Raw genomic sequence first — 13,110 nt, forward strand, 5'->3', positions numbered from 1 at the left:
AATAGGGTGTGGCAGGTGCTCCAGATCAGCGATATTTTACAAGGAACTTGCTTTAAGAGGTCCACAGGAGGCAGTAGCTCACTCTGAGGGCATCAGGGAAGGCTTCCTAGAGGAGGTGGCTTTAGAGTTAGGTGTTGAAGGACAAGCAGGAGTTCACTACCTAGAATATTTCAGGTGAAAAAACCATAGGTGGGCAGCCCGGGTGGCCCAGCGGTTTAGTGCCGCCTTCAGCCCAGGGTGTGATCCTAGAGACCTGGGATCAAGTCCCACGTCGGGCTCCCTGCATGGAGCCTGCTTCTCCCTCTGCCTGTGTCTCTGCCTCTCTCTCTCTCTCTCTCTCTCTCTCTCTGTCTCTCATGAATAAATAAATAAAATCATTAAAAAATATATAAAAAAGAAAAACTATAGGTGTCAGAGGGCTGGTGAGAACTAGGATGCTGAGAGGTGTGCAGTGGCCAGGGCCTGATTGTCTGGGGGTGGGGGGGAGGCAGGAGATAAGGCTCAGCTTGGGCTTGGGTGGAAAGGAGCCAATGTGTCATACTAAAGAGTATCATTTTTTTTAAAGATTTTATTCATTTCAAGAGAGAGAACAAAGCACAAGCAGGGGGAAGAGAGATACAGGGAAAGGGGGAGGAGGGGCCAGGGATAAGAGACAGGGAGGGGCAGAGGGAGAGGGAGAAGCAGACTTCCCACCAAACAGGAGAAGCCCTACTGGGGCCTCCATCCCAGGACCCTGAGATCACAACCTGAGCCAAAGGCAGATGCTTAACCATCTGCTTAACCAACGGAGCTACCCAGACGCCCCCTAAAGAGAATGGATTTTACAGACGTATCGGGACGCCATTGAAGACTTCAGAGCAGTGGAGGGTGTTCACTGGAATAGTGGGCCAGGAAGATCACTGGTGGTTAGAGCTAGGTGAGTGGGAGGCAGGAAGACAGCCAAAAAGCTCGAGGCAAAACACTGGGTTCTGTCAGTAATTGTGCCTGGCTACTATCTAATAAGATGCAAAATACTGGCGGCTGGTGCAAGGTAGGGGCGTCTGCCCTCTCACGTAATACAAATAGATAGCTCAGAACTACTGTGGCGGCCCCATTACGTTGTCAGACTCCCGACTCCATCTTCCTGTTCTGCTACTCTCACAGCTGCCTCATTGGCACCAGGTGGCTGCCGCTCTTCCAGCCATCAGATGGAAGAGGAGGAGGGAGCGAGGGTGCACCAGAAAAAGCATCAGCCGGCTAAGTCAGCTCCGGTAGAAAGCTTTCCCAGGACCCCCACTCGCAGGTCTCTGTTTATTTGTCATTGGCCACCCCTCCTGGCAAACGAGGCTAGGAAATGCAGAGCACGTAGGTAGCCCCCCAGCGTCCCCAGGGGTAAGTGGTAGGCAACTAGAAAATTCTATTGCTAACTCTCTTAGGAATTACCTGTTTGTTTTTTCCTTCACCCCCCTGCCTGGGCCCCCAGGTCGCGGGAAGACGTACCTTCTCCTGTGAAGAGCTGAGACAAAGAACGTGTTGCTGCCCTTGTCCACGTGGGATACGGCGGGCGACCGAGCCTGAGGCTGAGTTCTGCCCTCTGCGGGCCCCCCTGTGTCTGGTGAGGAGCGGGGACAGCGGGCCGTAGTCATTCACCGGGGATCAGGAGCAGCCCCAGAAGAGGGTCTGTGCTCCTCCCTTTTATTTTTATTATTTTTAAGATTTTATTTATTTATTCATGAGACACACACACACACACACACACACACACAGAGAGAGAGAGAGAGAGAGAGTGAGAGAGAGGCAGAGACACAGGCAGAGGGAGAAGCAGGCTCCATGCAGGGAGCCTGACGTGGGACTCGATCCTGGGTCTCCAAGACCACGTCCTGGGCTGAAGGCGGCGCCAAACCACTAAGCCACCGGGGCTGCCCTGTGCTCCTCCCTTTTAATCTGGGCTGGGGGTTAGATTATTCTGACCCAGAGGGTACGGCGCGACTGATGCTACAGGAGTTTTGGGCCAGGCCGCGGGGAGGAGGCAGCTTCCGGCTCTCTCCTCTCCCACCCCTGCCCCTGGAGATCAGCCGCCGGAGCCGACGCGGAGCGAGCAGGTGCGGCCGCCGCCAGCCACCGAGGCAGAGCGGGCGAGGCTCCGGGAGGCGCCGGCCCCTGCGCGTCAGGCCGCCCCTCGACCTCCAGGTCTTGCAGCCGAAGCCCAGGCCGCGGGACAGACTCGCTGCGCTGCGCCCCGTCTCAGTGTCTGAACCACAGAGGCCACTGTGGTTGCTGTGACAATACTAAGGTATTGTGGTGTGAAGCGGTTGCTGCCTCGAGGTGGCAGTGGATGCTGAGAAGGCTGTGGGGCAGCTGATAGCCTTCTGGATCAAGTTGGAGGAGGGAAAGGCTGCGGCCTCAGGTGCCCCGGGAGTCCTTTCTGGAGGTGGGGGCGCTCGGGACCAGGAGGAGGCGTGGACTTAGACAAGGCTATTTACCTGCCCGGTGCTCCCACCTGTCAGCCGTGGGCAGCGGTCCTCGCACCCAGGGACACACCTAACGGGGCGCCCGCAGGCCCACGTAACCACGGAGGACACGCGGCCAAGAACATAGCTGAAGCTTTCAAGTCGGCCCTGGGGCGATGCTCCTGACATGGGGGCACAGTAAAGGAGACAGAGTGACTTTCTGAAGCCCATTTGGGGCCTGGGGTTTTATGGAGCACTCTGTGTTCTTATTTTCAAGGCATTTTGTGGTCGTCGTTTGTCTTGCTACGGGAGAGGGAAAGATCTTTGAAAATGGGATGTGCAGGAAGACATAAATCTGTGGCGTGCAAAAAAAGGAGAAATAATAGGAAAGATGATATAGACCGACTCATTGCGAGAGTCCTAGCGCTGCAATCTGAAGACTCAATTAACTGCCAAATTTGAGGCTGCATTAACCAGCGAGATTTATCACTGATGCAGAAGTCTCCAAGAGACGTAAGGCTAGGATACGTGGAGAAGGAAATACCTTTTTGCTTTTTGTCAGAGTCTTAGATCTAGGTAGAGAGCCTCTACTTTCTGTTGGCTACTTGGTTTTTGGGGTCTGCATTTAGAAGACACATCACAGGATTCCAGAGCTGGAAGAGATCCAGTCTGTGCATTTCACAGATGAGGAAACTGAGAGCCCAAAGAGTGTTGGTTGGTGGAGGGGAAAACTAAGGATTTGGAGACAGAAGCAGGCCACTCCTGTCCAAGCTTCAGTTCACACTTCTGTATAATGAGCTTAAGAACACCATCCTCTGTTACCAGATTTTGGTACCTGATTCCTCCCAGAGATTTTGGAGATTTTTGGAATGCTTTCCAAAAAGGGCAATGTGATCACAGGATGCATTAATAAAGATATACCATCCAGAATGATGGAGGTGACTGATTTACTCAACTCTGCACTGGCCAGACTACAGTGGGAGCCTGGAATGCTTGGGCTCTGTGCTCCAAGAGAGGTTTTAGGGAAACTAGATCCTGTCTAGATAAGGTCAGTGAGATGGTGCATGTCTTATGAGAAACAGAGCAATGTCAGTTTGGAGGAGACAAAGGCTGAGGGGGAAGAACAGAAGAACCCTACTCAAATCAATGAAGCTTAAGGGATGAGATTTATTCTGTGTGGTCCCAACAACTGGTAAATAAATGGCAGACTTCGATTTCATTCAACCCAGTGCTTGGCTCATATAGGCCTCTTGATCATGTTCACTGATAGGATTACTGTCAAGGGTACCAGGAACAACTGGCTCTCAGTTGTCCAGAGAGTAAAAAGGAGTCAAGGATTGGAAAAGTAGGCCAACCTTGGGGCCAGACAGAAAATAATCTAGGTAGGACCAGCTATAAAATTTGCAGGACCCAGTGAAAAACAAAACATAGGGCCCCTTGCTAAAAATAATTACAAACTTCAAGACAGTGGCAGCAGAGCATTAAACTAAACTTGTGGCATCTTCTAAGCCTGGGGCCCCGTGGGTTGCATGCCGATGAATGGCCCCTGATTTTAGGCTCTATGGGCCATAGCATGTCACAACAATTCAGTCTGCTGTTGTAGCACAAAAGCAGCCACAGACCAGATGTAAATCAAGGCGCATGATTGTGTGTCGGTAAAACTTGATTTATAAAAATAAGTGGTGACCAGATATTTGCCTACAGGCTGTAGTTTGCCAGCTCTGCTGTAAGGTGCCGAGAGGCTCTGCTAACTCAGCGGCAGGGTGGTGAGAGGCTCTGCTGGTGTAGAGGCTCTGCTAACTCTGCTGCTGGGGGTGAGAGGCTCTGCTAACCTGGCTGCAGGGGGTGAGAGGCTCTGCTAACCCTGCTCCAGGGGTCCGAGAGGCTCTGTTAACTCTGCTGCGGGGGGGTGAGAAGATCTTTTAACTCTGCTGTAGAGGGTGAGAGGCTCTGTTAACTGCTGCAGGGGGTGAAAATTGTTAACCCTGCTGTAGGGGGTGAGAAGCTCTGTTAACTCTGCTACAGGGGGTAAGAGGCTTTGCTAACCCTGCTGCAGGGGGTGAGAAGATCTGTTAACCCTGCTGCAAGGTGCTGAGAGGCTCATGAGAGCCCCGGGCAGGATGGCGCCACACCCGAGTCTGTCCATGTTTGGGCCGCCACGGAGCTGCTCTCTTGCCTTCTCCCACCCAGGGGAAGACTGTCTCTACCTCGAGTCCCACACCTTACTAGGATTCCTTGAATCCTTATCTCCCTTTCCATCAGGGAATGAGAATAACTAAATGCACCGAGGTCACCATGTTCCCTGCTGGGCTTGTTGCCTAAACAGGGGAGACTGGCCCCTGCCGTTGCTCAGGTGGCATCCACTTGGCCTCCCGGTGAGAGAAAAGGGGTGGAACGTGTGCCAGCCTCGAGGCCAACAGCAACAGCACTGTCCAGAAACCACACGGGAGCAGACTCCGGGGAAAGGGGCAGTGTGTGCCTGTGGATGAGAATGGTGTTTGCTGGGTATTTTTGTGGGTTTTTTTGTGTGTGTTGTGTGTGTGTGTGTTTTCAGATCCAGAGTAGGCCTTGATCTCTGAGAACAGCAGGAGCTTCTGTGGTCAGCACAGCTTCATTAATTCATAGAGACCTGAAGCCAGGAGGGCTTCTGCAGGCAGCAGGCCGGCGTCTCTGCGTCTCTTTGAGCTGACCCAAACCCCACCGATGTTCTAGAGACTGGGTGCCCTGAAGGTGACGTTTCTGTCTGAAGCACTGTGCTGCGCTCACGAGGGGCTTACGCGAGAGAGAAGTCTCTGTTCCTCACCGTCTGCCTCCTTATCTCCCATAGGATCTCCGTCTCTGCTTCAAAGAGGGATTGGCTCCAAGTTACTCCTGCCTGAGCAGCGGATGTGAACTGCTCGCAGAGTCCTGGTGACTCAGAGGATGTCCCCGCTGCGTGAACCACGCCTTGTTTGAAAACAGGTTGAGTTCAGCTCCTCCGCGTCCATGGGAAGCTTTCCTGGGGCCAGTTTTTTCATTTAACACACTTCGACTTGGTGCTGGTGTTTTTGCTGGGTTCCGCGGATGGGAAACAAAGGCGAATAGTGCATCCCTCCAACACACACTCACTGGCGTGTGGCCTACAGCAGGTGCTGAGGACGGGAGGCCAGTATTGCAAAGACGGAACCGAGGAGGCTCCCACCTGGGAGGGGTTCACTGTCTTGTAGGGGCAGAGGCACCACAGCATCTGCGGTCCCCACCCTGTGTGATGAAGTGATGGGGAGCGGGTGGTGGGCACTGTCCCTGGGTGTGGGGCGCTGGCTTCTCAGGCCAATTGCAGTGAGCTAGAGCAGAGCAGCAGCAGCACTGCTGCAGGGGGTGAGAGGCTCTGCTAACTCTGCTGCAGGGGGTGAGAGGGATTGCTTGTTTTTGCAGAGAAGGAGCTGTAGCCCTCTTCCCCCGGGGTTTTGTAAAGGACCACAACTTTTAGGAATAACGTTGTACAGGTTGAACTGTGTGTTCCCCCTAAAAGATGTTGAGGTACTAAGCCCCAGCCTTCTTTAGAAATGGAGTCTCCGTGGGCGATCCAGTTAGGAGGGTAGGCGTTCATCCCATATGACCTGTGTCTTTATAAAGAGGGAAAATGTGGACGCAGAGACAGACGTACAAGGTGGAGGGGGTGGGCGGGGGCTGCCACATGCCAAGGAACTGCCAGCTGCTAGGAGAGCCGCCTGGAATCCATCCCGTGAGCTCACACTGGGAGGCGGCCAGTGTCTGCTATTTAAGCCACTTGGTTTGTGGCGCTTTGTTAGAGGCCTAGGAAACTGACACAGGGTGCAAGGACCCCAACTTTGAACCACATTCCTTGTCTTTTGTCTCTATCGTAAAATCAGGCACAAATTTCCCTCTTATGGTTCTGGAGGTCAGAAGTCCTAAAAGCAGGTGTCAGTTGGTCAGCATTTTTTTTTTTCCCTTTCGGAGGCTTGAGGGGAGAATTTATTTCTTCCCTTTCCTAGCTCCTTGGGGCCATGTACATTCTTTGGTTCGTGGCCTCTGCCTCCATCTTCAAAATGCATCCCTTCAGCCTCTGTACCAAACCACCGGCTCTTGCCTGCCCCCCTGCCCTCCGCGGCCCCCTCCAGCCCCACACTTCTGATCTCCAGGGATCTTTTGCTTCTCGCCTGTCAGCCTGTGAACACCTAGACTCCTCTGGAGCCCACAGCATCGGGCCCTGTGGGAATTCCGGGGCCCCACGTGCCAGGACAGTCTTTCCAGATAGCAGACACTGGCTGAGCAGAACCTCCTGGTCAGCCAAACCACGTCTAACCCTCAGACTCTCCTTCCCTCACTTTCTTTTTACCTGAATGTCATGCTTGCATATGAAGATGCTTGCAGATGAAGAACAGGTTTGGGATTCCATCGAAGGAAGGCTTCTTGGCAATCGAGTAGGGTAGGCTACTGAGGTAGCCCACCTGCAGAATGCAGAGTTCAGTAGCTCTTAGGAGCTTGGGCTTGTGAATCCAGTTGACCCCAAAAAGGTCTATCAGTCACAAGTTGCATGACCCCCAAGCCTTAGTTTTCTCCTGTGTGAATTAGGAATGGTGATAATCACAGGATGAAATGAGGACAACGCCAGAGTCACAAACTTACATGCCCTCCAGGTGAGCGGATGAAGCAGGCCCCTGAAAGCAGCACAGGGCCTGGGTGGTCGCCCCCCTTGATAAGCCTGGGGGCAAGAAGCATACCCCTTCCTTTTTAGCTGTAGGAAAGCTGGCAGGGCAGACATGAGTGATGACCGAGGGGTGCTCAGCCTCAGCAGGAAGACAGCACGGAGTGGCGGGGACTGTGGACAGTTGGAGACAGTTGGAGATGGCGTGCCCTGGGGCCTCAGGGGGACTGGTGTGCTCAAGTTGGGGTTGGTGCTGAATGGCCCAGGCTTGTGTGAGGAGGGGCTGAGTGGGCCAAGCCTGGGGTCCAGTCCTCATGGGCTGTGAAGAACCCCAATGCCCAGGCTGTACCCCAGACTAATCTTGGCAGTACCTCTGGGTTAGGTTCTGCCGTTGGTAATTTTATTGATTGATTGATTGATTGATTGATTTACAAAATTTTGTTGTTCGCTTGACAGAGAGAGAGAATGAGAGAGAGAGCACAAGCAGGGGGAGCAGGAGAGGGAGAAGAAGCCTCTCTGCTGAGCAGGGAGCCTGATGTGGGACTTCATCCCAGGAGCCTGAGATCATGATCTGAGCTGAAGGCAGATGCTGAACCAGCTGACCCATCCTGGTCTCCTGTCATTGGTAATTTTAAAGCTCTTCCTCTCAGTGAGGCCCACTTTTATTTTATTTTATTTATTCATAGAGACAGAGAGAGGGGCAGAGACACAGGCAGAGGGAGAAGCAGGCTCCATACAGGAAGCCCGACATGGGACTCGATCCCGGGTCTCCAGGATCACACCCCAGGATGCAGGCAGCGCTAAACCGCTGCGCCACTGGGGCTGCCCGAGGCCCACTTTTAGAAGCAGCAGTCCGGGGTGGTGGTGAGGAGATCGGGGCCATGGGGTCCCATGGTGATCGGGGCCAGAGAGAGAGACCGAGGAAGAGAAGGAATTGGTGGTGGGGCCTGTGGGGTGAGGGCCGTCTGCACCATGACGTGGCCTAAAATGACCATTGTGAATGAGAAGAGCAGCTGACTTACGGAGGACCAAAGGCCGATACTCTCGGGCAGTTGCTTAGCTGTGGTCAGTCTTCTATGGGAAACAGTACAGTCTCCTCTTTCAGAACTCAGGCAAGAAGAGTCACGGGAGGTATGCCTGCAATGAGAAAGGAGACTTTCTTGGCTTGGCAGATGGGGATTAGGAAGACAGCCCTTGGGGGTTGGTTACAAGGTAAATGGCTGGTGGCAGGATTGGAAGTGCAGGTTAGCTGCTGAGGATCCAACATGAAACAAAAGTCCTGACTCCTCAAGTTTGTTAAACTCTTACCTAAAATTTAACCCCAAGTCGAAGGAGACAAAGATACTGGACTTGGGGAAGTATCCCCAAGGATACTTTTGTAGGAAACAGTTGTCAGGAGTTTAATGGAGTTAACAAAAACAATTGTTTTTGTTAGGAAACAAATGGCCAGGAGTTTAATGGAGTTAACAAAAGAAAAAGAAAAAAAAGTCTTTCATCATCTCAAGAAAAACCATTGTGAGACTTTCAGTGGGATCATTAAACCGGAGCCAAAGCCAGAGACGGCCTCTTGTGGTTGCATTTATCTGCTGGGCTTGAGCTGCTGTGAGGTGAATAAAAGCCATTTTTACTGAAATAGAACTTTTGTGGTTTGTGATCCATCTTTATTTTGTTCGGATACACGAGGCCTTTGTTTTGCTCTGCTATGTGAAGATAATCACTGTACTATTTCATTTTAATGTGTGGTAGAACTGGCAGGGAGTCGTAAAGAGAAGATTCCGTTTCAGGTGACATGCATATTCAGGTCCACTGTTTGTGTGCCCTGGTGCAGGAGGCATTAATTTCATCAGGGGAAACGGGAAGCCCTTTGGACAGACCTTAATTTTATCCCCATTTAGTAAAACAGGTGAAGAGTGGTCTGGTTGGTTGGTTCACTGGAGCCAAGGAAGTTGGGGAAGAAGGAAGTAGCTAGAATATGGGAAAGGGACAGTGTGGTGGTGTGATTTTATAATAATCAATATATGTTTGGTCTTTTGTCTTGTTCCTGCTACAGAGCTCCTAAAACTCCTGGAATTTCCTAAGTGATAAAGGTGTCCTTTGTTGTGTTAATGAAGTGATTTTTGGAAAGCCCCAGGTAAGCCAAGGATGAGGCCTGGTTGCAGGAGGGTCAAACTTGTCTTCATAGGATTGGAATTTCCAGGACCCTATCCCCACGCAGAATTTAGTCACCAATGGCCAATGATTTAGTCAATCATGCCTATGTAATGAAGCCTCCATAAAACCCCCAAAGGCTGGGATTTGGAGAGTTCCTGGGCGGGCCAACACAGGCAGTTGCTGGTAGGGGGCTCAGGAGCTCCGTACCCTTCCCCCACACCCTTCCCTACACCCATGCACCATGCATCTCTTCCATCTAGTTGCTTGGGAGTTATATTCTTTTCTAATAAACCAAAAATCTGCTCATGTGCCTCTGAGTTCTACGTTGTTCTAGCAAAGTAATCCAACCCAAGAAGGGGGTCCTGGGAACCTCTGATCTATAGCTGGTTGGTCAGAAGCACCGGTGAAACCTGGATTTGTGATTGGCCTCTGAAATGTGTGTGTGCACGCGCAGGCATGGGTGCAGGCTTGGTGGAGGGGGGTGGACTCATCTAAGGGCTGAAAGAGAAATAAAAATTAAAAAAAAAAAAAAAAAAGGGATCCCTGGGTGGCGCAGCGGTTTGGCGCCTGCCTTTGGCCCAGGGCGCGATCCTGGAGACCCGGGATCGAATCCCACGTCGGGCTCCCGGTGCATGGAGCCTGCTTCTCCCTCTGCCTGTGTCTCTGCCCCTCTCTCTCTCTGTGTGTGACTATCATAAATAAATAAAAATTAAAAAAAAAAAAAGGGGGCTGAAAGAGGATAATCTTTTCCTTTAATAAAATCAGGTTACCTGGGGAGTTACTGAGCCTACGTACGGGATGGCCAATGTTGGGATTGTATTGAGTTAACAGTAACGGCTCCTCCAGAGACCGGGGGACTTGTAGAAGACATTGATTCACGGGAAATGAGTAAGAACTGGGAATAAGTTGTTTCATGAATTTAGCTTTTTGGAGAAGAGTGCCTGGCACCTAGTAGGAGCTCTATAGGTATTTGTCGAGCAAATAAATGGAGGGAACTCCACACTGATTCACGTCTGGAAAGAATGTAAGAGCAGAAATGCTAAGCCAGGAACTTCTGTGAACAGAGGATGAGGGAATTTGTGCTTTGCTACATATGTTTGTGTGAGCTCTGCAGGTTTAGGACCTGGTGTCCGTGGGCTTGCTTCCCGTGGGGCGAAGGGAGGATGGTGAACAGGGGGCCAGTTGCAATCAGGCTAAAGTCTGCTCGGGCAGGAGGAAAGCAGCCGGCAGATAATCAATGCTGTGCTTGCCTTCCGCTGTCTGGAAGCTACTAGGAGTGGCTATTGCTGTGGGCCTGTAATGAGACAAGTCGGAGCTGAGTCAAGAAATCCACGTGGCTTTCGGCTGGATTCCGAGCGCAGTCTTTCCCCTGGTCCGTGGGTCTGCCTTCTGCAGTTTCAGCCACCTGTGGTCCCCCAGGTCCTCAAGCAGAGGCTCCCCCTTCCGAGGCATGGCCAGAGCAGTAGTGCCTAACGCCACGTCATGCACTTCACTTCGCCCCACCATGCAGGCATCTGAACTCCTATCATCACTGTTGTGCCCAAGATTGCGAATCCGAGAAACCACCAAGGAGCCGACGCCGATGCAAATACGTGAGGGTTTGTTTACAAGCTCGAGCTTGGGTCCAAGTGTACTCCACGCAGCAGAGCAGGGACTTGGACCCCGAGACTAAGAAGCACAGCAGTGTTATAGGGGTCCATGGCCAATGAGATGGTAACATACGTAGAAAGTTGCACAGTCATGTCGGTCCACACGCAGGTGGCCAATTGAATCACGATTCACCCTATAGTGACCATTTGAACTAGCCTATTATTCTGGTTAGAATTGGCGCGCAGGTTTGGCGGGCAAAAGAGGGGTTTTCATTCGTTGGCGGTTAAAGGTCAGAGGTCCCGCATTCCTATGTGTGCTGGTTTCTGATAAGGGTGTGCTTAATAGCTAAACTAGGGTGAGGGAGTGCCTTAAACAACAGGCAGGTGTCGTGTGGGGGGTTTTACATGAGATGGCGGGTGTAGCACAGAATGGAGTTAGTCCTGCTCTGCTTGTCCAGGGTAGGGGATTTTTGTTAGATTTCCTGGGTCCCACAATCACCAGAAGGGTGCATACAGGGCACCTGGGTGGCTCAGTAGTTGAGCGTCTGCCTTTGGCTCAGGTCGTGATCCTAGGGTCCCAGGATCGAGTCCCACATCGGGCTCCCCTCAGGGAGCCTGCTTCTCCCTCTGCCTCTGTCTCTGCCTCTCTCTGTGTCTCTCATGATAAACAAATAAAATCTTTAAAAAATTTTAAAAAGAAGGCTGAATACAGTATAATAAGATGTTCTGAGAGGGACCACAATCATATAACTTTTATTACAGCATATTGTTATAATTGCTCTATTTTATTATTATTGTTAATCTCTTCCTGTGCCTAACTCATAAATTAAACCATCTCATTAAACTTTCTCTCATGGCCCAGTACTATTGGAGGTCTCAGGCATCCCCTGGGGGTCTTGGAGCCTATCCACCTTGGATAAGGGGCGACCACTGTACTTCTGAGTTGACATTCAAGGCCGTTGTACTTCTATTTAACACAGAAAATCTTGAGATGCATATTTTTTGAGAAGATGAGATATAAATTGGGCTGTATAAATTCAGATTCATCTCGGCTCTGCTCTATACCCAGTGTGATCTCGAGCAAAGTAATTTTTTTAAAAGATTTATTTATTTCAGAGACAGGGAGTACATGCATGCAAATATGAGTGGGGGGGATAGGCAGAGGGACAACAGACTCCCCGCTGAGCAGGAAGCCCAATAAGGGGCTTGATCGTAGGACCCTGGGATCATGATCCGAGCCAAAGGCTGATGCTCAACCAACTGAGCCACCCAGGCACTCCTCGAGCAAGTTAATTAATCTCACCATGTCTCAGTTTCCTCCTCTGGAAAATGGGGTAATTATGTTTTTCCTAACTCCTGAGATTAAGGGAGTAAACGCAGGAATGATTGCAAGGAAGGTACAATAGCGCGTGGCACATGAGAGAGCTTGATATCTTAGCTATTAATCATCAGAGATAGTCATGTTCATTCAAATGGAGGGAGGGGTAACATTTGTTACTTGGGTCGAACGAGTGGACTCTGGGGATTACACACCAGGCACCGTGCTAGGCACATCCTACCCACTCTTGCTGGATCGCTTCCATAACTCTCAGAAAACAGTGGAGCTGCTGAGGTTCAGACAGATGCAACAACATGCCCGGGGCACCCAGCTGCAAAGTGGTGGTGCTGAGACTGGATTTCAGTAATGCCACAGATTTCCCTTGGGCCACAGGGTGGCTCTGAAAGAGGAGAAGACCTGTGGTTTGCAACCAAAGATGGCCTTTTGCTGGGGCGCCCGGGTGGCTCAGTTGGTTAAGTGTCCAGCTCTTGATTTTGGCTCAGTCATGATCTTGGGTTGTGAGATGGAACCCCACATTGATATTTTCTCTCCTCTCTCTGTCCCTCCTCTTTCTCTCTCTCAAATAAATAAATCAAATATTTTTTAAAAAGATGGGTCTTTTGGTAAAGAGTGGGGACCACCGGCCTGTGCAGAGGGGCTACGTATGGCTCTGGCTTCTATTTTCGCAAGGGGGTTGGCGAATCCTTGTGGCGTGAGAGGTGAGAGATCCTGGGTCTTCTTGTGAGAACACTCGCTGGACTTTCACCTTGTGAGTCAGTCCTGCTCTTGGGGCTGCAGCTGGGAGGAGAGGTGCTGGGGTGAGCTCCTGCTGGATGGAGCCGAAGCCCATGTGGTCAGCAGCACAGGAGGCTGGCAGCTGTGTCCGAGCTGCGTGTGTGTCACACAGGCTCAGTGGGCGAGCCTGAGGCCAGGGAGGGGACATGAGTGAAGTAGCAGCAGTGGCCAGCAGGTGTC

Source organism: Canis lupus, chromosome 20 (genome assembly GCF_003254725.2).
Source record: "Canis lupus dingo isolate Sandy chromosome 20, ASM325472v2, whole genome shotgun sequence".
Classification (NCBI taxonomy): Eukaryota; Metazoa; Chordata; class Mammalia; order Carnivora; family Canidae; genus Canis; species Canis lupus.